A 23765-nucleotide genomic window follows, 5' to 3' on the forward strand; every position below is an offset into this window, starting at 1 on the left:
ACGTGTAAGTCCGCCTTTTACTTGGTCTTCGTTCCGATGCTTGTTTTCTGTGTTATATATTTTTACATTCAGGTGAATTAGGCTTGCAAGCAAGCTAGCGGATTCCTCTTCATTTCCTTTGTCTCTGCATACTTTGTTTCACCTGGCGATGGATCGCTGCGGACGCTACGAGTCACCCCAGGCAATCCAGCACCGTGAGCTTAGTAAAATCAGTGTTTTTTTTTTTTTTAAGGCATTTAGCTTTATTTTTTTTTGGCAAATGTTTATGCGTTTGATAATGTCAGCTTTCAACTGCTACAAGGTTGGGCAGTATCGTATTTCAGCAATACATTTCGTATATGTATTTCTGTATCGCGCAATACATTTGTTCACCAGTATCTCTATTCCTTTATCAAATACATGTAGAATGTTTCTTTTTATCGCGATAATATCAACATGAAACATATTTCGTTACATTTTCATGAGAAATAACCCCCCCCCCCCCCCCCTTCTCCCCGAAAAACAAAATACAAGTGCTGTGGTGGCCGCCGCCACACTGACCGCGCCGGCAGAGGGCAAGGCGCCCGACGGCAGCGCCACGCGCCGGCAGGGCGCAGCTGGGGGGGAGGCACAGGGGATTCGGGATCGAGACGGGCATTAAAGAAGACGTAAGAAATCCTTCCTTGTTGTTACGTGTTCTTCCGGGGTGGACCGCACGGACGAGAACCCGGGGCTTCCAGGCTGTGGGCAGGGAAACCTACATTGGCGCCCAACGTGGGGGCCCGAACCCACGACCCTGAGATTAAGAGTCTCATGCTCTACCGACTGAGCTAGCCGGGCCATTTTACGTTAGGGAGGGGAGGAGCAGGGGGGCACCTTGCGGGAGGGTCCTTGCTGCTGCAGTTGGAAAGACACCATCAAGCGGCGCGACCACTTATTTCGGCTGAATAAGTTCTCATTGGGTTCTTAGAGGGTAAGGCGACGGGTAGGTCGCCTGTCAGTGTTCCGTCCTCGCCATACATCTCTTCCCTAATGAATAACAGATCTCACTTTAGTAGAGGCGAGGCGACGGCTAGGTCGCGTGTCAGTGTTCCGTCCTCGTGTACATCTCTTCCCTAACGGATAACATATCTCATTTTATTAGAGATGCCCATCTGATTTGCCTTGTCTCCCAGATGGTTCGAAACTACCGCCAAAGGGACCCGCCATACCAGCGCCCCGCCCCCCCCCCCCCCCCCCCCCCCCCCCCCCCACCCCAAGGTGGCGCACAGGGGAGCAACAGGCAGAGCCAGGCGCCCCGGGCGCCCCGTACGGTGCCTGCCTCCGTCCGTGCCGCGGGCATGGAGGTTCCCGGGACGGCGACCTGGGTCGTCTGGCCCGAACGTTCCGCAGCCCCCGTGGGCTTCGTGTCGAGGGCTCCCTGGGTGGAGCAGCCCCGGCCCGTGGTGGGCGAGTCCTCCGACTCTACCCCCCCTCCGTTCCGTGGACGGACGCTGGCGCAGCGCCATGGCAGTGACCCTCCAGCGCCCTTCACCGAGGAGGAGCGCGCCGCTCTCTGCTCGGTGTGCGGCGTGCTAATTGTCCACTGGGAACACCACCGACATGGCGCCCTGCACGCTGCGCGCCGAGCGGTGAGAGACGCGGCCTTGGCCGCGTTGTTTCGCCCGCTTACGGAGGACGACGCCGCGGCCGCGCTGGTTATTCTGCGCCGGATTCGCCCGGGGGCACTCCGGGGCGCGGAAAACGAGCCCGACCCCGCGCTGCTCCTGGACCAGCTGGAGCTGGGCCCGGGCACCCCCTGAAGGGGGGAGGAGTGTGGTGGCCCGCCGCCACACTGACCGCGCCGGCAGAGGGCAAGGCGCCCGACGGCAGCGCCACGCGCCGGCAGGGCGCAGCTGGGGGGGAGGCACAGGGGATTCGGGATAGAGACGGGCATTAAAGAAGACGTAAGAAATCTTTCCTTGTGTTTACGTGTTCTTCCGGGGTGGACCGCACGGACGAGAACCCGGGGCTTCCAGGCTGTGGGCAGGGAAACCTACAGTCCTAACGCCTTTTTTTTTTTGCTTTTTTTATTTTTGAGGGTTAAGGAGATATTGGTGCAATGTTACTATGCTGAGCAAGGTTCGTTCCGATTTTACAAATTATTCTTCTCTTCTGAGAAATGTTGCGTAGTCGGGACTCGAAACAGGTAGCGTACCAGGAGTTGAGTCGGAGCATCTTCTACCCCAGGTTCCTAGGTAGGGATTTCATGAGTCATTGTTGACTAGGCCTTCAGTGCCCACTTCTAGTTAGTTAGAGTCTTGAAAAATAGGAAATCAAAGGAAGTGCTGCTTGGCCTGTGGCCGAGTAGCCGAGTCACAGTCCGCTGCAACACAAGTCTGGTGGTGGTTGACTTGAAATAGTAGGATCGCTGAAGCAGTGAAATTCAACACATATCCGAATGCGTCTGCGCCTGTAATATTGCACTGCTCAAGGGTGTCGTCATCAGTCGACTTGAACGTGACCCGCTGCTCTGGTGATCCAATAAACAGGAAGGAGGCCAGACTTGGCCTCGCTGTGTCGACTCAGACTTCGTACACCTGCGACTCGCCTCGAGCGCGCTGTTTCTCGGAGAGCTCGCACCTGTGCCGGTCATCTCAGGTCGCAATCCACGAGGTCTATGTTTGGATGATGCTAGGCGAAACTTGAGGACTGCCATTCGTGCGTTGGAGGCGGAGGGTCGGCAGCAAGGACCGTCACAACAGGGATGCCACCGTATCGATTTTTCAACCGTAACAAAAGATGAGACATGTGCTCCAGGATACTTCAGGCGGTCCACTATTCTCAAAAATTCCGAATCCAACTGCCTACATAATCCTCAACGAGATCACCTACAACGAAAGTACGTATTGCTCTTTCATACAGCAGCGTGGGAAAAGTTTCATGTTCAAGGCAACACCTACAGATACAAGAATACTAGTTCATTCCACCGTGACGTCATGTGATCAGTGTTGACAGGGGTGCCGTTATTGGACAGTTGAGTGGTGACGTTATGATGGAGTGTATTTAGAGGTCGTAATCTTTTCGCATCATTCGTCAGACAGACAGGATGCCAGGGAAAGGACCGCGGTCAATCCTTGGGAACGTTTTTTTGAACCCATTGAAGACTTGCCTCCGTTCGGAACGCCTACCTACAAGGCGAAGTGCCAAGCCTGCGGGATAGTAATTTTGGGATAAAAAACTTCCACTTCATACTTAATAAAGCCTCATCTCAGTTGGCGTCTCAAAGAAATTTGAAAATTGTGTTGCATTATCAGTATTTGTATTTCTGCCCTCCCTAAAATGCATTCATGTATTTGTATTTCTAAAGACTTCTTGCCTCTTTTTAAAATGTATTTCCGATACGTATTGCGACGCATTTTTACAGGTATGTTTGAGCACCAGTATTTTAGCTACTATTTTCATCTGTCCCAGTATTTGTATTTCCAAATATATTTTTTAGTATTTCTGCCCAACCCTGCAGCACAATGTAGCTGTCAAATGCCTTTTTTTTACGTTTAGGAATTAGAGGAATGTAATGGAACGATTCAGCCATTCCAGGAGTGGGAATGGGCCCAGTGTCCTCATTCCTGGGAGTTGAAAGGAATGGAATTATCGAAAGCTGTAATTCCCCGGAATGGAATTGGAATGGAATGGAGGTGCCCATTCTGCAACACTGATCTGGACAATGTCTTAGTCATTGACAATGCTCAAGAGTAGAATTTTCGAAGCTTGAAGGAGGTGCTCAAGAGGTTATCTGAGTGGCGTGAGTGCATCAAGCGTAAGAAATGTGTCTTGTTTCAATACTAGCTCCAGTACCTGAGGCATGTGATAATCCCTGAAAGGATCCACAGGTCTGACGAATAAGTGGCTGACATCGTGAACGTACCAGCGGCTGCAGACGGGGAAAAACTCTAATCACTTCTGGGAGCAGTGAAATACTACGGAAAGTTCGTGCTACAACTTGCAACAATAGTGGCGCCCTTACGCAGGCTACTGCACCAATATGTTCAGTGGTCTCAGAACCAGAAATGTGAAGAGGCATTCAAGAAAGTCGAGGAGCTTTTTACATCTTTGAGGGTGCTTGCACAATATGATTTAAAGGAACCATTGCAGCTGCCATGTGATGCATCGTCCTACGGCTTTGTAGAAAAAAGAACAGCTGAACCGGTAGCATACACATCTGACACCCTCACTTCACCAGAAAAAAAATACAGTCCACTATGGAAGGAGTCCTTGGCTTTGCTCTTGGAGTTACGAAGTTTCATGCTTACTTCTTTTTTTGCAAGCTCTGTATCGGCTTCAAACCATTTTTGAACTGAAGGCGGGGATACCAGCACTGGCAGCAAGTAGACCGCAGCAGTGGGCAGTAACACTACGGCTGCACAACTACTGCACAACTACTCCTTGGTGTTCAAGAGCTCAAGAAAAAATTGCGGAAACGGATTGTTTTTTCAGAGTGTCTGTGAACACATTTGAAGACAAACCGAGGTAGGGGATGTCTTTCTGCTCACAGCCTTTGATCTCCTCATCACTAAGCAGTCGAGACATTTCAAAAGAGACAACACGGGACCCCCTGCTCAGTCCCGCGTTGGAATACGTCCTGAAGGTTTGCCAATCGCTGAAGCATGTTATTCCAGCATAACACTGAGCTATCGAAACGGGCATTGAGATACCGAGCCATCGATGGCCCGAGATACCGAGCCATCGAAACGGGCATTGACGAGCCTCCTATGGAAGTGATGAAGCGAAGTGAACGTAATAACATTAAACGAAAACTGAAGGTCGGTTATGGCGACTCCCATGCACAAGTGCTACAGAAGCGTTTGTACACAATACAATTAATAAAATTAAAAATTACGTTTTCTAAAATATTGATATTCTTGCAACCCATTAATCTCCAAGTTCTGGTTATTGGTAACAAGATAGAAACTATTTCAATACGTAAAATTGTTCGCTGGTCTATTTCCCCCGTGAGCTCATTGATATCGAGTCAACGCTATTTATGAAAATAGTTTCATTGCCAGAACCCTTTGCGTAGAGTATTCATGAACTACTACAGTTATTTTTGATCTCGGCACCAACTCAAACAGATGCCTTGGTATCGGCCGACATGTTTATGTGTCAGTGTGAAACAGCTACACAGCTTTTTATTACAACAATCTGCCAGTATTCCCCTTTAGAACAAGGCCAACGCCTCAATCTAGATTACTAAAGGCGTTTTATTTTTATATTAACCTGTTATAGATTGTGCACTTGTGAACTCTAAAACGTGACCAAGCAGCTGACTACTTTTTAAAATTCTTTCGTGTCCCCCTCCCCCTTTTGTTCTTGTATAGAAAGTGCATCGATTTAAAAATTGAAACGTCTTTTAACTTGGTTAATTCGCCATACAAACCCTTTTACTTCCACTTGTCGTGATCTATATTTTACACGAGAAAGCATATTGTAAAAATTACAACATATAAGGGGCAGGAAAGTTTGAATTTTTGCAAAACAATTATTACAAGAAGCTGCAGAAGCTGGCAGACGTCCTAAATAAAATAAATACTCTGATTTTATATAACACAGAAAACAAAATCGCTCTATGTTTGGTCTGTACATGCTGATGATGCCTCACATGTGGGAGTTTAAACGTTTAATAAATTTGTTTGGTTTTGTGTGTAAAGTCGATCCACTTGTTTTAGTTCCAAAATATTTCTTCCTTGGGGTGGCAAAGAAGTGCTTTGTAATTGAAAGGTTTTGTGGAATTTTGCATACTTTTATGAGTAAACAAAGCAATTTTGGTTTGTTTCAGATGTATCGATAAAACAAAAACTCTACGCGAGGTTTTTGTGCCAAGAGTAAATAACAAGAATAGTAACCTTAAGTCAGATTATTGTTCTTATTAGTTTTCGACATGTTGGTCCTGAACATGTAGGCCGAAATGTGTTGTGACTGTTATTTGCCATTAATCATTGGTTTTGTGCCCTTCCGTGGCTCACGCGAATTTAGACAACACTTATGACTCATTAAGTACGGAGATCATACTGGCGAGGGCCCAATAATTCCTGCTAAAATGAGTTTTTATCCTGGCGGGAATTTCCTAACTCTACTCATCTGTCATGTGCAAATAGCTGCCATTATTTAGCACGGAAATGAATCCTAACTTTGCTGTTTTGTTTGTTGGGGAAAGAGCAGTTCTACCGTTATATGTTTTATGAGCTTCTTCCGCATCACCTGTACATTTCCTAAAATTACGATGTTTTGTTAGCATTTTAGAAAATTGCGCATGAGGCAGTTTCCGCGTATCACATGAACATACATTTTTTTCCACTAATAACTGAGCTTCGTTTTTTGCGGTTACAATATTATATAATTTTATATTCATTTTATTAAACCAGGTTCAAGAATAATGTTTGCCAGGGATGCTCAAATCGAAAAACAAACAAGCCATACATTAAAATTTTGAGCATCCTATAAACAACGTCACAGACAGTGGAAATATACCCATCACGACGACAACAATGTTGTTAATAAAAAAACAAAAAAAAAACATTGCCTATGACTAAATACCTAGTTAAGACTTTTAATATTCTGAAGAAAACGTGTTCCTGTAGTCATTGAAGCTGTTTTATTATAAGAACAGAGAACGACAGTAAAGCTGAAATGAATTTTCTTATTTGGATTTTTTTTTTTGTTTCTTATATACATTACCAAAATATTCAAAGACATGTTTTTTTCATATTGGCACAAAAGAAGCCTTAACTTTCTGTTAGTTCATAGCAAAATAATGCTTTTTGATGGAACTTCGAATAAATGCAAGTTTTTTTCTGACCTTAAAATAATGTACCACATCGCAGTTACCACTTACTACATCGGATTTGTGGAGCATGCGCAACAACCTTTGAAATTTATTTTAAGATAAGGCTCATTTGGCCCTTCATATACAAGGTGTATGCTCTTAATTTGAACATAATAAAAATAGGGGGTGAGAATGTGACTAGTTCTGTCTTCGCCATGTATATATCAGGCTCGGCGAATATTAGATGCGAGGATAATTGCCCCAGTAAGTTGACTAGTTAACTTAAATATCTTGACGAGGCTTTAAATTTACCCCTTGGGGTCATGTGAGAATTGCAGTATTCACCACTAGGGGCCAGACCAATTTAAAGAATATTTGAAAGAATTAACCTAGCCAACCTATAGGTGACCAGCCAATATTGACCATCATCAGGTAGCCGTCGGTTTTTGTGTGGCCAATCATCGGTATCCGATAAACGGGCAGTGCTTCAAAATTATCCTTGAATGAGTATCGCCGTTCAGTGGGCTTGCATTCGGCTTATAGATCGCCCCGTAGTGTCCGATGGTCAGCCTTACTCGGGCTGATAGACAGCCGGCTGCTGGACGTCTACTTTATGGTCTTTTTCGGCCAGATGCATTTTGTTCAACAGTTGCCCGAGTCGAGCTGCTTAACTTGGACCGTGGCAAGGTCTGCTTTACTACGATCGGTCATCGGTAACCAATTATCGGGCAATACCCCAAAATGGTTCTTGTACAAGTACCACCGTTCAGTGGACCTGCAACCAGCTTATGAACGGACGTGTAGTGTCCAACGATCAGCCTTACTCGGGCTGGTGAACAGCCAGTTGCTGCCCGTCCATTGAATGGTCTTGTTAGACTTGATGAATTTGGTTCAGATATTGCCAGAGTACGGCAGCTTGACTTAGACCGCAGTGATGCCGTTCAGTACTGGCCAAGAAAGGCCGTTTCATTGTGGTGGAAGCGTGGCCGTTCAGAATTAAGCGAGGTGAGGCCGTTCAATTACAGACACCGCCAGGCCCCTATTCGGTGACCAGTCGGGCTGTTTTACCGTAGTCAGAGTGAGGTAATTAAGGTTTGGTCTCAGTAATGCTGTTCTATTGTAGTCGGAACAGCAGTGAATCATAGCCACTGACAGTTATTGGAGAGCGCACAGAGAACTGAATTGACGAAGCGCCTGCTTGGATAATTGCTTGTGCGTATTTTTTCGTTTAGTAAATACTTCCCCTACTTGTTCTGATGTGGTCACCGGTTTGCACGTCCTCCGTTTCTGTAACCGGTTGAGCAGACTCATTTCTTGGCGACGGCAGTAACCGTCGAGCGATCGGCTTCAGCGTGCTCTGGGTTCAGTTGTGCTGAAGAGAGATTAACAAAATGTACCAGCATGACCCATCTACGGAAAGCTACTCTCAAACAAACAATTTATACTATGTATAGCAGACCAAGTCAATGTTATTTTACTCGGCTTTTGTAAGGCCACCGACTTGGTCACCACGGAAAGTTAGCAATCTAGAACAAATAATTCGCTTATTGTTAGATAGGTATGTTACTACTTAAAACGTCGTAAACTATTTGTGGAGGGTCGCGGTTGCTGCTCGGATATATTAGACATAAGGGGTAACATAGAGGACGTTCTTAGTCCTCTGCTGTTTCTATATTATATTAATGACATTGTTTCCACTACCCACTCGGCTGTGAATATATGTGTATTTGCAGATGATTGCGTGTTGTTTAGAGAAGCATATCGCCTGACAATCAGCGATTAATGAGCAAGAGGCTCTACGAAATTCAAAGTTCGTTCTATACGTGGGGCATGAGGCTAAACCTTGAAAATAAAAACAGTTGATACACAGATAACAAACAAGAAACAACCATTCAATTTTTAATAAATGATAAATGTCATTCACATTGCTAAAGTTGATGGTTACAAGTACCTCGGAGTGACCAGAGATTTTAACCTGAATTGAGCGACCCATTTAAAAGAAAAAATAATCCTCGGCGGTCTTCAAAAGGCTGAATTTTTTAAGGCACAAGCTAAGATACACCACTCCAATTGTGAAATTTTTGGCTTACAATGCACTCCTTTGAACCAAACCCGAATATGGTAGTATAACTCGGGACCGTTATATTAAATCAAACTGTGAAATAGTAGAACGAGTTACCATCAGGCTGAGCGAATGGTCATTCGCGCAGCGAGATGGTAATTCGCTCTTTCCACCTCAACATAAAGGCGAAGCCGATCCACATCTCAACATGAAGGCGAAGCCGATTCACGTTTTACCGAAATGCAGAGACAGGAAACAGTGGAAAGGAGGCGACTACCGACTAAATCGCGTCTCGGGCCGTCAATATTGATGTAATTGTTTTTCTTGCGTAAAATTAAATTTTTGACACACATGTTCTAAATATACCATTAAAAAAAAACGATTTTCATTGGTTCTCTAACAGTAAAGTAGAGGCTGCTCTCACGTTTTATGAGTTTAGCAGAATCAATACTGGAAAGGAGGTCGCCTCCTCTCTAGCGTTTACTTTGATAAAGGAGAGAGGTGAGAGGAGCTCACACTTTATTCTTAACCTGTCACCGACTATTTATTTGCTAACAATTGAGAAAAGTAGTGTCGCGAAATAATAATAAGAAAGATATTTAGTGAGCCTAGTAAAATGTTTGGTTGATTCCGTTCCGAAATGTGTAGTCCATTGAACTAATTCATTCAGTAATGTATGGTGTGGAAATGGTGGTGTCAGCTATCCAAATAGAATGCGAGGATTGATCGGTATTAAACACTTAAAATAGTTTCTCACTGTGCGGGAGAGTGACGTTGAATAAATCAATTTGAGAAAACAAAAGCTGGTCATTAATTCAGAAATGTATTAGTAAGATTGTCATAAGAAAAGGTGTCCTTATTTCTCATCCGAGAATTTCAGACATAATTGGTGAACGTCCAGCATAATTCATGCCAGAGAAGCGCTAAAACTCTGTGCTACTTTCTCTCAAAAGTCTCGATATAACACGCGTTTTCTACCTACTCTGTATAGATAGAGGTGTCTTGTCGGATACAAGTGCGGACATATTTGCAAGTATTATTTTGCTTTAAATTATAAACATCCCAAAGCGAAAACAAATTCATTATTACTAGAAGTCTTTTAAACTGTTATTTTTTTCCTTAAATTGAGTACTTGAAACTAATTCGCTGAGGTGGGCGCACGTGCAATTAGACTTGTGAGAGAGGGCCTGCACTACATCTGACTTCTGAACTTTCTTTTCTTTTTCTGACTACATTAACTATAAGCCTCACCATCTATTACAAGTTAATCCTAGCGGGCAAACATTGGCGGCACACGTTTCGTGTTGGTCAAGTGACCGAGTCGCCCTGCTCCCTCCACTTTAAAAACCCATGAATTAAACATCAAGTACTTATGCAAGAAAAACTATTGGGGTATAACCATATTTTAAAGAAAGCTAGCATTGCCGATATTTTTTTATGTACTATATTCGGAACACATATACATACCTATCACATTATTTGGAAGCTTTCAATTTTTCGTTGATAACAAACTGTTGGCCAAGCATAGGGACATTTCATATAAGTAGTGTAGCAATCTCTAAACATTAGGGCATTAAAACAAAAACTAAACTGTATATATATAAAATGACTCTAATTAAAGCAATGCGTAAGGGTGGCAATACTTTGTATTTTATTATTTTCAAAACCTTATGCACTCTTCTACATTGAAAATATTTGCCTTTAAAGATAATAGAACCTTTCAAAACGACGTTGTAGGTACTTTTGAAACATTGTGGATATGAAAATCTGAAACGGAGTCTTTTTCCAGCACTGAATCATCAAATTATAATAATATAGTAATGACACTCTGTGAAGCTAAAAACATCCTTGCCGTCATCTTATTGGCACAGTAGAATATGAACGAAGGCCATAAGCGTGCAAAAAAAACGTTTAACCAAAAAACAATGTTCTGCAATTCTTTGAAACATAATGTATCAAAACTTGCAACCATGCAGTCATTTCAGCAGTAGGAAAAATATTATGATAATATTTGTACACAAAACGGGATATTCTTTACACCAAACAAGACACTGGGCCATAGAACCAAAGATTCAACAATAACAAAAGTATGTTCGGGATCCAAAAGCAACCGGGATTCATTTCATCAGGGCAGGGTGTTCGTAGTTCCAGCTTCCGCCTCTAGCAGCGCTTAGCGGTACCCTTTCCGAGTCAGTTTGCCGACCTCTGTCGCCTGATAAGGATCTAGCGGCATGTTGTGAATTGTTTCCTGGAGCGCTTCAAAATTATTCTTCGTTTTATGCAATCTCTGATTTGAAGGGCCTTCCATATTCGCAAGAAAAATTTTTTTCAAGTATTCTTTCACACGGGCAAACAGAAAAAAAAACTTTTTTTTTCACATTGCCTAGGTACGGTAAATACTGGTAGTGGAAAGGCGGTATCATGTCATCTTGCTCGAATATTCTTGCACAGAAAGGTCAGTGTGTGCTACGGCATTCTCGTGATTAAACTACTAGTCCCCTTTTCCCTCACACTGGGCGTTTTTGCTTTACTAAGTTTCGCAAGCGTCGGAAAATTATCATGTAAACCACATAATTGACAAATTTAGGAGAATGAACAAGCCCGGAGAAAACAATGCCCCATGTTTTGATGCTTTTATATGTTGAGGATAATGAGGGTCACCCTGAACGAAAGAAAACCACTACTATTCCTGCGATTGTTTATTAGCATCTTCCTTGAAATCTCTCTGAATCATACAAACGTTTCCAGTGCCGTTAAAAAAAGTTTACGACCTCAGGCTATTTTTTCGAATCAGATATTGCAACAAAAAGGCGAGGAATGTTTTTGAATCGTTTGGAAAAACAAACACGCACAACATGCCGCCTGAACTTTAGCAGACAACGCCAGTTGGCAAACTCACTCATAAGGCGTGCTGCTAAGCGCTCCCGCCTCGAAAGCAGGCACTACGAACTGCCCGCACTTAAGAAATTCCTTCCGGTTACTTTTGGGTTCACCCTCTTATAAGTCACTGTGCCAAAAGCTTTCGACATAACAAAGTACATGTTATTCACTTGCCGCGTTCAAAAGAGATTACAACCAGTCAATTAGGCTCAACTGTGATAAGGCATTTTTTCAGTAATAAACCCTTTCATTATCTCATAAAGCAACTTTGTTGGTCACCATTTCTTGAGCATGAAGCCTGTAGTTCTATCCGAGTGCTTGCTGAACAATGACGCAGCATTCGTTCTTTATACAAGCCAAGCAGAGTTCATGCCGAATTCTTGAACAGCCCTCGTTTCTAATACATGCTTACAGTGTGTGCCCTAAAAAGGGCAGACATCGATAATCGGTGCTGCAGCTACCTTTTTTCGTTCACCCTTAGCTGAAACTGCGGTGGAACCTACGTCCTTGTTAGACCAGTCATACGCCTGTCTTTCGTCGCCTCAATACGCTCCCGGCCATAGCCACACGCGGATAGACGAGTCAGTATAGATGGCGCACACTTTTGAAAAGGGTCTATGCAAGGCTTGCCGACAAGCTGTCGTTGGCTGCAATACAAATAGCACAAGCGCTTACTGCACTGTTTACTTCTCTCCTATCATATTTATAATAGGTTTTGTTCTCTTCGTGGGCGGCATTTTATCAAACCGCTGCCACCACGCTGTGGTAAAGACAGATTAACGATGACAACTGGTTTATTGCGAACTATACCGAGACTTTTGGGCTGCCGGGCTGGCAGTGTCGATTACATGATTAACCTTGTCTGCTAACCCTCTTTCGGGTCTTTTGCTGGTGCATGCCGAATGAGGTGCTGCGATCGACGGTGGGCTCCGGTGTTACCCACAACAGTTTTAAATCAAATGAAAAAATACAGGGTTACAAGTCTGTAACAATGTAGCAGAGAGAGAGAGAGAGATATTTTAGGCTCGCTTGACACGAAAGATATTGTTCAGCATCTCGACACCGCAAGTCAAATAAAATTGTGGATGTTTCACGCTCTAATCCAACTAGCACTCCCCAAGCATTGAGGACTAACTTCCACCATCTGGGCGTTGTCTGAAGAGCAAATGAAATATTACTGCATCATGAAGTCTCAATAGGAGTGATCCCAGTCTCCCGAGTTAACAAGCAGCAACCGCTAAAATGGCAAAATGATAACTTTTTGCTATGATCATTGTCAAATATACAATTAGTTTACTCTGCATAAACCCAAACTTTGTGTGTGATGAGATGCAGCCATGTCTATGTATTTTGCTGATGCCCCTGAAGGAATAAATTACAAGAAAAAAATCGAATTTAGTTGTTACTGTTTTGACTTTGCGGAGATAATAAAATTAAACTAGTAGCATATACAGATTCCTTAAAATAGGTTTAATATCTAGCTTGAATGAATTGCTATATTTTTTATTCTAAAAAAATGTCTAATTTTTGCAAGCGCACCAAACGCAGTAATCGAAATCTGACACAGGCATATTTGGATATTTGGGATGCGAGTCACCTAATCACGGCCATTGCTGGCTTGGCTGCAAGCATGCCAGTTGACGGTGTCACCAAATATTTCAGCAGAAAAAAACACAAGTCTTATTCATTCATTTACGCCAGCGCACCCACTCTGCCAAATGCTGTTCTCTTTGCGGTGCATATGTTGTGTGCAAGCGGGTGCCCGGAAGAAGACAAGTTTTCATCCGTTCGGAGCGATCTTTATTTCGGGACTAGCGAAAAGCTTTTTCGCGACATGGCAGCTCGCTGCCCCTCTTATCAGGGGCGCTGATAGTAGAGACCCGAAAAGGAAACACGACACTTCCGCCTATTATTCAATAATAGTTGACCGGGACTGAAGCGGTCGAGTGGCTTCCGGATCCACGGTGGGTAGCGTGGTAGCGACAGCTCCGCGAAAGTTACTTGTCCCCTTATTTGTGCTGCTGTCACTGCTGTCGTTGTGGCTGATGTTGCTGTTGGCACTGCGAGAGATGGCTTGTCCTTGACAGGTGGCAGCAATACTGGTGACAGCTCGTCGTCCAACTCAAACGCAGCCTTGCTTGTGGAGGGTGGCGCTGGCAATAAGTGATCGCGGTGCCTCCTCCAGGTATGCACTCCATGCGACGTGGTAACTTGTACCGTGTAAGAAACGGGTCCAGTTCTTTTCAGCACCGCTGTATTCAACCCCTTGGGTCCCCATCTGACGTTTCGCACCAGGACACAGTCATTGTCTGAAAACGGCGCTTCCACACCTCCTCGATGAGACGATTGTAAGAACTGGCGTCCAGAAACCAAGGCTTCGAGTGAGGGTTTCATAGCATCCAGGCGCGTCCGAAGGGCTCTTTTCACCAACAATAAGGCCGGAGTCTCCTGAGTAGTTGCTTGAGGAGTGGTGCGGTAGCCAAGCAAAAACCTGTTCAGACTCTCGGCAACAGACTCTAACGCCGGAGCCTTTCGAATGGCATTCTTCAGAGACTGCACGAAACGTTCTGCGAGTCCGTTGCTGCTTGGATGGTATGGCGCGGTCAGAACTTGGCGCACGCCATGCAGCTTGAGAAAAGAACGCAACTCTTAGGAAGTAAATTGCGGACCATTTTCGCTGACAATGGTTTCCGGAAGTTCACGTCGACTGAAAAGTTCGTGTAGTTGGACAACTGTGCTTGCAGCGGTCATAGACTACATCAGGCAGACTTCAGGCGATTTGGAATGGGCATCGACGGCTACAAGGAACATCCAGTTGCGAAAATGACCCGCGAAGTCTAAGTGTACTCGTTGCCAAGGTCTCGACGGCCACGCCCAGGGATGCAAAGGGGCTTTTGCGGGTGATGCACGTTGCTGCTGGCACGCCCGGCAGAGCTTTACTTGAGTAACGAGGTCTTTGTCTACCGATGGCCACCAGACATAGCAGCAGGTTAGCTCCTTGCTACGGAGGATGCCCGGGTGACCCTCGTGCAGCTCCTCAATGACCAGATGACGCAGCTTGGGCGGCACCACAACACGCATGCCATACATCAGGCATTCCTGATGAACCGTTAGTTCATGTCGTCTGTGGAAGAATGGCTTGAGATCGGCGTCGTCGATGTAGGGCGGCCAACCTTTCCGTGTGAAGTCGAGTACCAGAGGGAGAGGGGAATCACGGGTGCTGTGCCTTGCAATCTCTTAACTTGTCACTGGCATGGAATCTAGCTTCAGTGTGTAGAAAACTTCCTCATCTGTTTGTTCCTCCGCCGTGGAAAAGACCGGAAGACGTGAAAAACCATCGGCGCCATTGTTGTTCGCAGACGTCTTGTAACGCAGGTTGTACCTGCATGCGGAAAGGGTGATTGCCCAACGCTATAGCCTTGCAGCAGCAATGGCAGGTACGCCCGTTTTCTGACCAAGCATACGCTGCAGGGGCGGGTGGTGGGTGACCAAAGTGAAGCTGTGGCCGTAGACATAGAAGTAAAACTTCTTCACACCAAACACAAAAACAAGGCTTCTTTCTCAATTTGGCTTACTTTTCTTCAGCCTGAGTAAGGGTACGAGAAGCGTGCGCAATTTGTCTCACCGTGCCGTCGGACGTGACATGTGACTGAACTGCGCCAAGGCCGTAAGCCGACACGTCGCATACCAGCTGCAGCGGTGCGTTAGGGTCGTAGTGGACTTAGACTGGGAAAGTCGACAGGTCCGACTTGATCTTGTCAAAAGCTTCCCGGTACGCAGAGTCCCACGACCAGTTAAGGTTATGTCGAAGCAGCCTGTACAAAGGATGCGCCAGCGTTGCAAGTTGCGGTGTAAACTTGCCATTGTAGTTAATCAGTCCCAGCAAGGAACGTAGCTGTGAGACGTTATTCGGAGCTGGAGCTTTCACCAAGGCTTCAATCTACTCAGTTGTCGGCTGCATACCGTCTGCGCTGATGATGTGTCCGAGGCACTGGAGGCGGTCGCAAAGAAACACACATTTGCTGCGCTGGACGCTTACACAGCGTTCTGACAACCTTCCGAGCGCCGCTTCTAGGTTGGTGAAGTGTTCCGCGTGCGTAGTTCCAGTAATCAAAATGTCATCAAGGTAGGACGTAACACCTGGAAAATCTTTAAGCATGTTATCCATAACAGGCTGGAAGATGGCGGGCGCCGACGCTACACCGAACGGAAGGCAGTTCACGCTGAAAAGGCCCTTGTGAGTGTTTAAGGTTAGCCACTTCTTGGAGTTGTCCGCCATTCCCAAGCCATATCAAGGTCGATCTTCGAGAAGTAGCGACAACCGGTGAGAGCCGCAAGAATCTCGTCCAGTCGAGGCAGCGGGTATTGATCCGTGTTCAGAACGGGGTTCAGCGTTGTCTTGTAATCGCCGCAGAGGCGTATAAAACCGTCCTTCTTAACGACCGGGACTACTGGAGCGGCGAACTCGCTTGTAGCGACAGGCGTAATGATTCCGAGCTTTTGAAGCTTTTCGAGCTCTTCTTCAACCGCGGAACGAAGTGCAAACGGGACTTTTCGAGCCTTCAGAAATTTTGGCCGGTCATCTTTCAACACGAGGAAAACCTTCTCACCTTGGATCTTCCCCAGTTCATTGTTGAAGATGTGCTTGTATTTTTCAAGAAGACGTTCCAAATCCCCCGATGCATTAGGCGTAGCAGCACTAGACCCATGGTCCTTGAGCTGGTGCAGGCCGCAAATGGCTATCCAGTTCAGGTTCGGGTGCTCGAGCCACTCACGTCCTAGCAGAGGAGGTCTACGCTGATCCAGAGCATACAGAGGCAGAAGCCGTCGCTGGTAGGTGTGCGCCACGTGCATGTGAATGACGCCATACGGTTTGACGACTTCGCCAGTGTAAGTCCGCAGTCGAAGTTCCGTCGGCTGCACTGAAGACGAAGCATACAACTGCTGGTACTGTTGGCGTGAAACCACGGAGACAGTCGCACCCGTGTCGAGTTCCATGCGTAGGGCCACCCCTTCCACAGAGACGTCGACCAGTATTGGCAGCCGTGCCGCCGAATTTATGCTGTGCAAACCGCTGTCTGCGTATTGCGTCAGTGCGTGCATCTCCGTTTTCTTCCCGAGACCTTGCCTTTTTTCTTTTTTTTTTTTACTGCGACAGACTCACTGCCGCTGGCCTATTTTTCAGCAGCTAACACACGCAGCGGCAACGTGCGGGCATGAGTTGGTGAAATGCTTCGGCGAACCGCAGCGATAACATTCGGCTGTAGATTGCGCTTGCGGCGAGGCGTCTGCTCGCACTTTGTGAACGTCGCCGCTCGAACGGTTGCTCACTTGATCCACATTCGGCGCATGCGTGTCCTGGGTGTTCCCGAGTAGCCACCACATAGAAATATAGTACTACGTAAAGAGCAGACACTTCCATAGGCCCCAGCGGCCCAATTCAGCGTCAGCGAGCGCACCCAGCGGCCAGTATAGTCCCTAGTTGAGTCAACCAGGTAGAGGGGCTTAGAGTGATAGACCGGAAGTTCGAAAGTGGCACCGCCCCGGTTGCCGCCATGTTGTACGCAAATGTGACCACTCGTCACGCGACCTCCCCAGAGCCCTGACGTCACAGGTAAGATGGCAGCGCCCAGAGCTGGCGGATGCCCGTTTGTTCGGTTCGCGGTAGCCGTGATGTGCAGCTGCTTTCCAACGACTTCGGGTTTTTCCGTGCTCGATGACGCAGGTATAATGTGAAAATATGAAGGAGTGAGACTTTATACCTATTTGCACAAGATCGCTCTGGATCATCTGGATATTAACACCTATGAGACTTTATCAGCCGTATCACCGTACCGGTGCTCGGATTCCCAGATCTGTTCGAGGATCGATAGAACTTTGAGTGCTTTTAGCATGAAATTTGGCCCATTCTCTTAGCTTTGTTTGAACGTTGTAATGTATGAGAATCGACGCGAAATGTATGCGCCGGACGTAGGGCCCAGGGAAATTTGTTTCAGCCCTAGGCAACTGCATAAGCGCAGCAACTTTTAGCGAGAAAGCTCCTGAGAAAGTTGAAAAATGTTGAATACCATTTCTTTCAATCTCTTCAATAGACTTTTTTCAAAAGTATGGGCGTCCTATACTTTGTTTCATTATGACTTGGGAACCGCCACAGCCCCCTCAACCCAGTCGGAAAGACGGAGTGAAGTTGTGACAAATCTGTGCAGATGAGCACTGTGATGATAGGCTGCCATGTGCCTCTCTCCAACATACATACTGACTGACCGAGACGGTAGCCTTCGCCGTTTGCCAAATTGTGATGAAACGGATTACAGTAGCCACTACTACAACTACCCAAGGCTTCACACATTGGGCATTTGTTCGACAAGTATATTATGTCATCCATCATTGTGAACTTGGCTCAGCGCCTGTTGGACTCGAATGCTGCATTAGCCTTCGACGTGAACTGGGGCCCATTCGTGTGCTTTACGCCGAAAAAAATTTGGTGACAGATGTGTTGCTTGATGAGGTCTTGCAAAGGGTCTGTTGTGTCATACGTATAGGAAGTGTCCTGCTGTATAACAATGCATCCATACTATTAAACTAGCTGCTCAGAGTTGTATTTGTTTGCGTACTAAACGAGTTGCAGCAATAATTATTTCTTACGATTGTAATATTCATTTTCGGTAGCTGGGCCCGGTTTGTGCTCATTAATGTCCGTGTGTTTTGATGTTATCATGTGTGTAGCTCTAAGCATCGTCTCTGCAATGCCTACAGAGGCCCTTGGAGGGAACAAATTAATAACAACATTTTCGTATCACTGGAGTTGGTCTTCGAATGAGCGGCATGTTCAACATTTTTCAACTTTCTCAGGAGCTTTCTCGCTAAAAGTTGCTGCGCTTACGCAGTTGCCTAGGGCTGAAAAAAATTTCTCTGGGCCCTACGTCCGGCGCATACATTTCGCGTCGATTTTCAGACATTCCAACGCTCACACAAAGCTAAGAGAATGGGCCAAACTTCATGCTAAAAGCACTCAAAGTTCCATCGATCCTCGAACAGATCCGGGAATCCGAGCACCGGTACGGTGATACGGCTGACGCTGTCTCATAGGTGTTAATATCCAGATGATCCAGGGTGATCTTGCGCAAATAGGTATAAAGTCTCATTCCTTCATATTTTCACATTATACCTGCGTCATCGAGCACAAAAAAGCCCGAAGTCGTTGGAAAGCAGCTGCACATCACGGCTACCGCGCACCGAACAAACGGGCATCCGCCAGCTCTGGGCGCTGCCATCTTACCGCTGACGTTGGTCTTCGAATGCGCCACATGTTCAGGAGAAGTGAAACGAGTGCAGCCCAATGCAACCAGTCTGCGAGTCTAGTATGTCCTATTAATTATTATTGACAGGTTAGAGAATCGGGTGTCCTCAAAAGGTCCAGTAGGTGCGGTGAACATAATTCTTTGTGTAGAGGCTCTGGAGGCGTAAAAGCGAGCGGAAATATGGTTATCTGGTTAGTGTATCAAATATGTTCATTTCCACTTAACTAGATAATTATTGATTCTTAGAAAATGGTTCCATTACGAGTTCTTTCTGCGACAGTTTCGTGTCAGGCGTTCAGTCGTAGTACCTGTGCTCCTTGTTGTCGGATGACGCTCCTGGCACGTCGGTGGTCAGTTTGGTCGAGCGGCAACTTTCTTTTTTATTTAGAAGTACTACCAGTTTCCATCGGAAACCTTAGTTACAAGGTAAAACACAATTTACATACTTTGAAGTGCAATGTTGAAAAAAAAAACAGTGAGTAGGATGGGGCTACTCAGTGGAGACAGGGGTGGATCTTAATACTATGTATTAAACCTGTAAATGAGGAAAATAACATTAGACCACTAGAAAAGGATGAATAGACGGGAACAAGTAGAATACACATCATGTGAGGCGATTGCCCAGGGCAGTTGAGAATGATTCTATAGATGTGGAGTGAACAATGTCGTCGGGTAAGCTATTCCACTCAGACACTACTCGCGGAAAGACTGGGTATTTGAAGAAGTTCTTGTTACTCTGATATTCTGTGAGTAGCCTTCGATGATTCCTTCTCGTAGCTCTGGAAATGTGCGAACTAACATATTTCATTTTGTCTATAAGGGTTTGGTCGTTTAATATTTGAAACAGGAACCTTAGCCTTGAGATTTTTGCCCTTTTCTCGAGTGGTGCTAGTTGAGCTAAATTGCATAAGTCGGACGGTGAGTCAGAGTAGCGAAAATTATTAAAAATAAATCTAGCAGCCAAGCGCTGCACCTTTTCTTGATGAGCGACGTGTGTTTTATAGTGGGGGAACCACACGACATTAGCATATTCCATTATGGGACGTACCAGTGCCTTATAGGCTACTAACTTTGTTTCGTGGATGCTGATTTTAAAACTATTCTTAGATACCGTAGTTTTTTAATTGCTTTGGTAGTAATGAATTCCATGTGAGTTCCAATCTAAGGCTCTGCTGAAATTGGAATCCGGGGTATTTTTATTGTTCGACTTTTTGAAGAAGAGTGTTGTCAATGCTGTAGGGAAATTGTAGATAACTTTTTCTATTACTGATTGTCACCTAAACGACTTTTTTGCGTTTAATATCATTTGCCAATCAGAACATCAGGACGGAGAGATGTCGTCTTGTAATCATACGTCATGTGCGGCCACTGACATTTGATGCACTGAAGCTGCAGAGCTGGCTTGTAATCCGCAAATGTTCCTGGTAGTTCTCCGCGTCAATGCAGCAAGCTCGGGTATGTAGTGCTTATGTGACTGTACGTTTTGCTGTAGTATTGACTTGATGGCTGGCCACAGGCAACAGTGTATGTTTGCTATCCAAGCCATTTCACTTCCATTTCGTAATGGTGATTTTTTCTGCATTCCGCGACCACTGCAACTTGTGTAAGTCTCGTGTGGCAAAGTGAAGTCGGGTGATGCTTGGTGGCAACTCTTGAGAAAAACCAAAAATTATATTTCTTCAAGTCACTCAGCGGCATTCTCCGTGAAAGTTGGAAATTGTGTGCTTCATTGCGTGGACACAGATAATTGATATCAACAAATAGGTATTGTTCTTGGACGACAACCAACACCAAATCAACTGCCCTTGCATTGCCGGTCCCCTGCTTTATCGTGCTTACCTCCCGCGAGGTGATGGGGATCAGGAGTTTCAGGGTAATGTCAGAACCTGGGGCAAAGGCCGCCCAAGATAATCCTCAATGTCCCGCGGACGCTCCTCGGTACATGATCGAAGATCGTTCGGCACAAACTCTTGTAGGCCAATTCATTGGTACGGGCACCTCCAGTAGACACGGTTGGCCTCATGGAGTGGTATCAGAGTGGTTTGGGTCCACCATTTGCAGCACCTCCGTTTTCTTTGGTGAACTTTGTTCAGCGAGAACCCACACTCGTTCTTTCCGATGTCGGGAATGCTTCGGCGTTGGGGTGTCTTGTTGAATTGGCATTGAGTACTAGCGGGAAGCATGTGGTGGACGTCGTGATTTTGTGGCATAACTCGCCCTCGGTTCGTCAGATGCCGCTTTGCTCGAAGAAGCCTTCAGTTGAAATGCCAGTCAAACTTGTTCCGAAACAATCTCGGCAATCAAAATAAAAGCTGGGCAACTGATCGCAGAAAGTAGCTTCCTGATCTCCAGGACAACAATGTGGGTGATGTTGCGGATGCCTGGGAGTCTGTCGTCGAAGTTGCAGCTGTATGACTCGATTGTCGAGACGCTGGGGAGCTGTTGATAGTGACAGTGCTGGGGCCTGCAGTGTACACTCAATGTTGGAAGCCTCGGTGATATGAACCCTTCGACTGTTGTCATGGGGTTGTGGACAAGGCTGCCGAAGGTGCTGTTCCTCACATGAGGGGCATGGGATTCTTAGCTTCTCGTCTTCTGTAGCACTATGCAGGGTTGGCGTGGGTGCTCGATCAGGCGCAAAACATCCTCCACGAAGGCAGCGACGCTCTTGTTGGGGCCGTGTCCTGGACAGAATTAGGAATTCGGCTCTCTGTCGTCAATGGTGGCTGATGAATGTGCACCTGAGCTCGATCTTGCAAACTTCCCATGACGTATAGGAGGATTCGTGGTTCTCAAACCAGTGCCTCCCAGTTTCTTCTACGAGAAGTATAGGATCTGCAGGAGCTGGTTGTCTGTCCACCCACTGTGCCGGGCAACATGGTCATATTGTTCAATCCAGCCCTCGACATCTTCATATACCATGAGTGAAAGCGGGTTTAAGTGTGAGGTGCGAGGGGCATACCTACAAACTATGGTAGGAGTGGACGCGGTTCGCTGCTACAGGTTTGTTATTGTTGGCTTAGTCAGCTTCGGTTTTTCTGGCAACAGACAGAATTCCGGTGGTTCCTGCTGGTAGCAGCGACCAACTCGGATTTCGGGTTCTTCGTGGTGAATTTTTCGAGGTTCACCCTTTTGGTACTTGCTCGTCTTGCGGTCTTTCTGCTGGGCTCGGTATAGAACTTGGTTCACGGCTCGCCGGGGTTTTAAGACGCGGGATAGTCCACCACCCGTGTCCCGTTATCGGGCAACTCGGCTGAGGAGCCGCCAAGGTGGACACAGAGTGAAGGGCTATGGGTAAACTATCCAGCGCCTCCACCAGAGCATATGATGACACCTGAGCATGGCCTGGAACCTTCCAGAATAGTAAATCTTGATAGAAGATAGGACTGGAGCAAGCATCCGTGACAATGTAGCAAAACTGACAGAAGAAAGACTACCCTGACCACTAAAGAAGCTCCATTGCTTTAGTAGCATTCTGTCTGAATAAATTCTCTCCCTCGGGGTTTCGCGACTGCCGTGGGCGAACTGAACTGAAATGCATGTGGGACCACTTTTCTGTTAATGAGCCCCTGCAGACTGTCGTCGCAAAGCGGCCTGAACGGGTGGACTGGGCAGGTAACACGCGTAATGAAATGTCCATACGGCTTGCAATTTGTGTAACGAGTGTTGATGAAACGTTTCTGTCGACGAAGTGTGCGAAAGACCAGCGGAATCAATACCAACTGCAACACCTGTGCTCCGTTAAAGTGCACGTCTACGCCGGAACAATTGGGGAAGCAGCACAGCATCATTTAGCACGGCAGGGGAACTACTAGCTTCAAGGCAGCTCTCCGGTGCACCGCACAACCAAAGTGAGCCTTTGGTCATTTGAACGAAGCTGCACCATGATTGCACACTGCCAAGCACGACTCACATAATTTCCGTAGCTAAACTGTGTATCCAGATACAATGCACACGCTTCACTGAAGACCTTGAAGATTCCGATGGTCAACGAGAGCACCGGAACGTCGCCTTGAAATTCATCCTAGCGGTATTCGAATCAATCCGAGGTCCGAGCAACGTAAGGCAGATTATCTCTTCCGTGGCGATATTACCGTGGGTCACCAGCGAAATGCACACCGTTCCTCCGTGTGTTCACGTTATACCTACGTCTGACATCACGTTGAACTCTGAAGTTGCTTTCGACCGGCCTCATATGGCGGCTTCCACGTCTGAAATCAACTTGCCGAGACGAACGACAAGCAATAAAGCAAACCACAAGCTCCGGCCCAGCTGGGGCCAGCCGCTGCATGGGCGCTGTCATTTTTCTTGTGACGTTGCGTATTTGGTTTGGTCATGCGACGAGTGGTCAAATTTGCGTACAATGGCGGCCGCCTTCTTGGGGTCACTTTCGAGAGCACACCGGAACCCCGGTTTATCTCTCTAATATACTGTACCTCGTTGAGTTGAGTGTTGAATGAGTGGATAGACGCAGTAACCGCTGGCCAGATTAATGAATGGATTCAAGGCGATTTCTGGCGGTATTTTGTATCGGGCAGTAGCATGTGCCCTCTAGTTTAACGAATCAGTGTTATTGGAACTAGCATAATTTTTGTTTAAAATGTAATTGTTTTATAAACATACCTTAATTATACTGCAGAAGAAAAGTCATCCAGCGCTACATATAATTCAAACTGACCACATCCCGAAAAGGATATTTTCACACTTGTGCGAACTCTTTTGAAGGGACGACATCGGACGA

General features: G+C 46.1%; 1 non-coding gene across 1 annotated transcript; it reads right to left on the bottom strand.

The window, feature by feature from the left end:
- Positions 1 to 745: 745 nt before the first annotated feature.
- Positions 746 to 819, bottom strand: Trnak-cuu. Its single transcript has one exon. It is a non-coding gene; the product is annotated as a tRNA-Lys (tRNA).
- Positions 820 to 23765: the final 22946 nt, after the last annotated feature.

Source organism: Ixodes scapularis, unplaced genomic scaffold (assembly GCF_016920785.2).
Source record: "Ixodes scapularis isolate PalLabHiFi unplaced genomic scaffold, ASM1692078v2 PGA_scaffold16__2_contigs__length_2301149, whole genome shotgun sequence".
NCBI lineage: Eukaryota > Metazoa > Arthropoda > Arachnida > Ixodida > Ixodidae > Ixodes > Ixodes scapularis.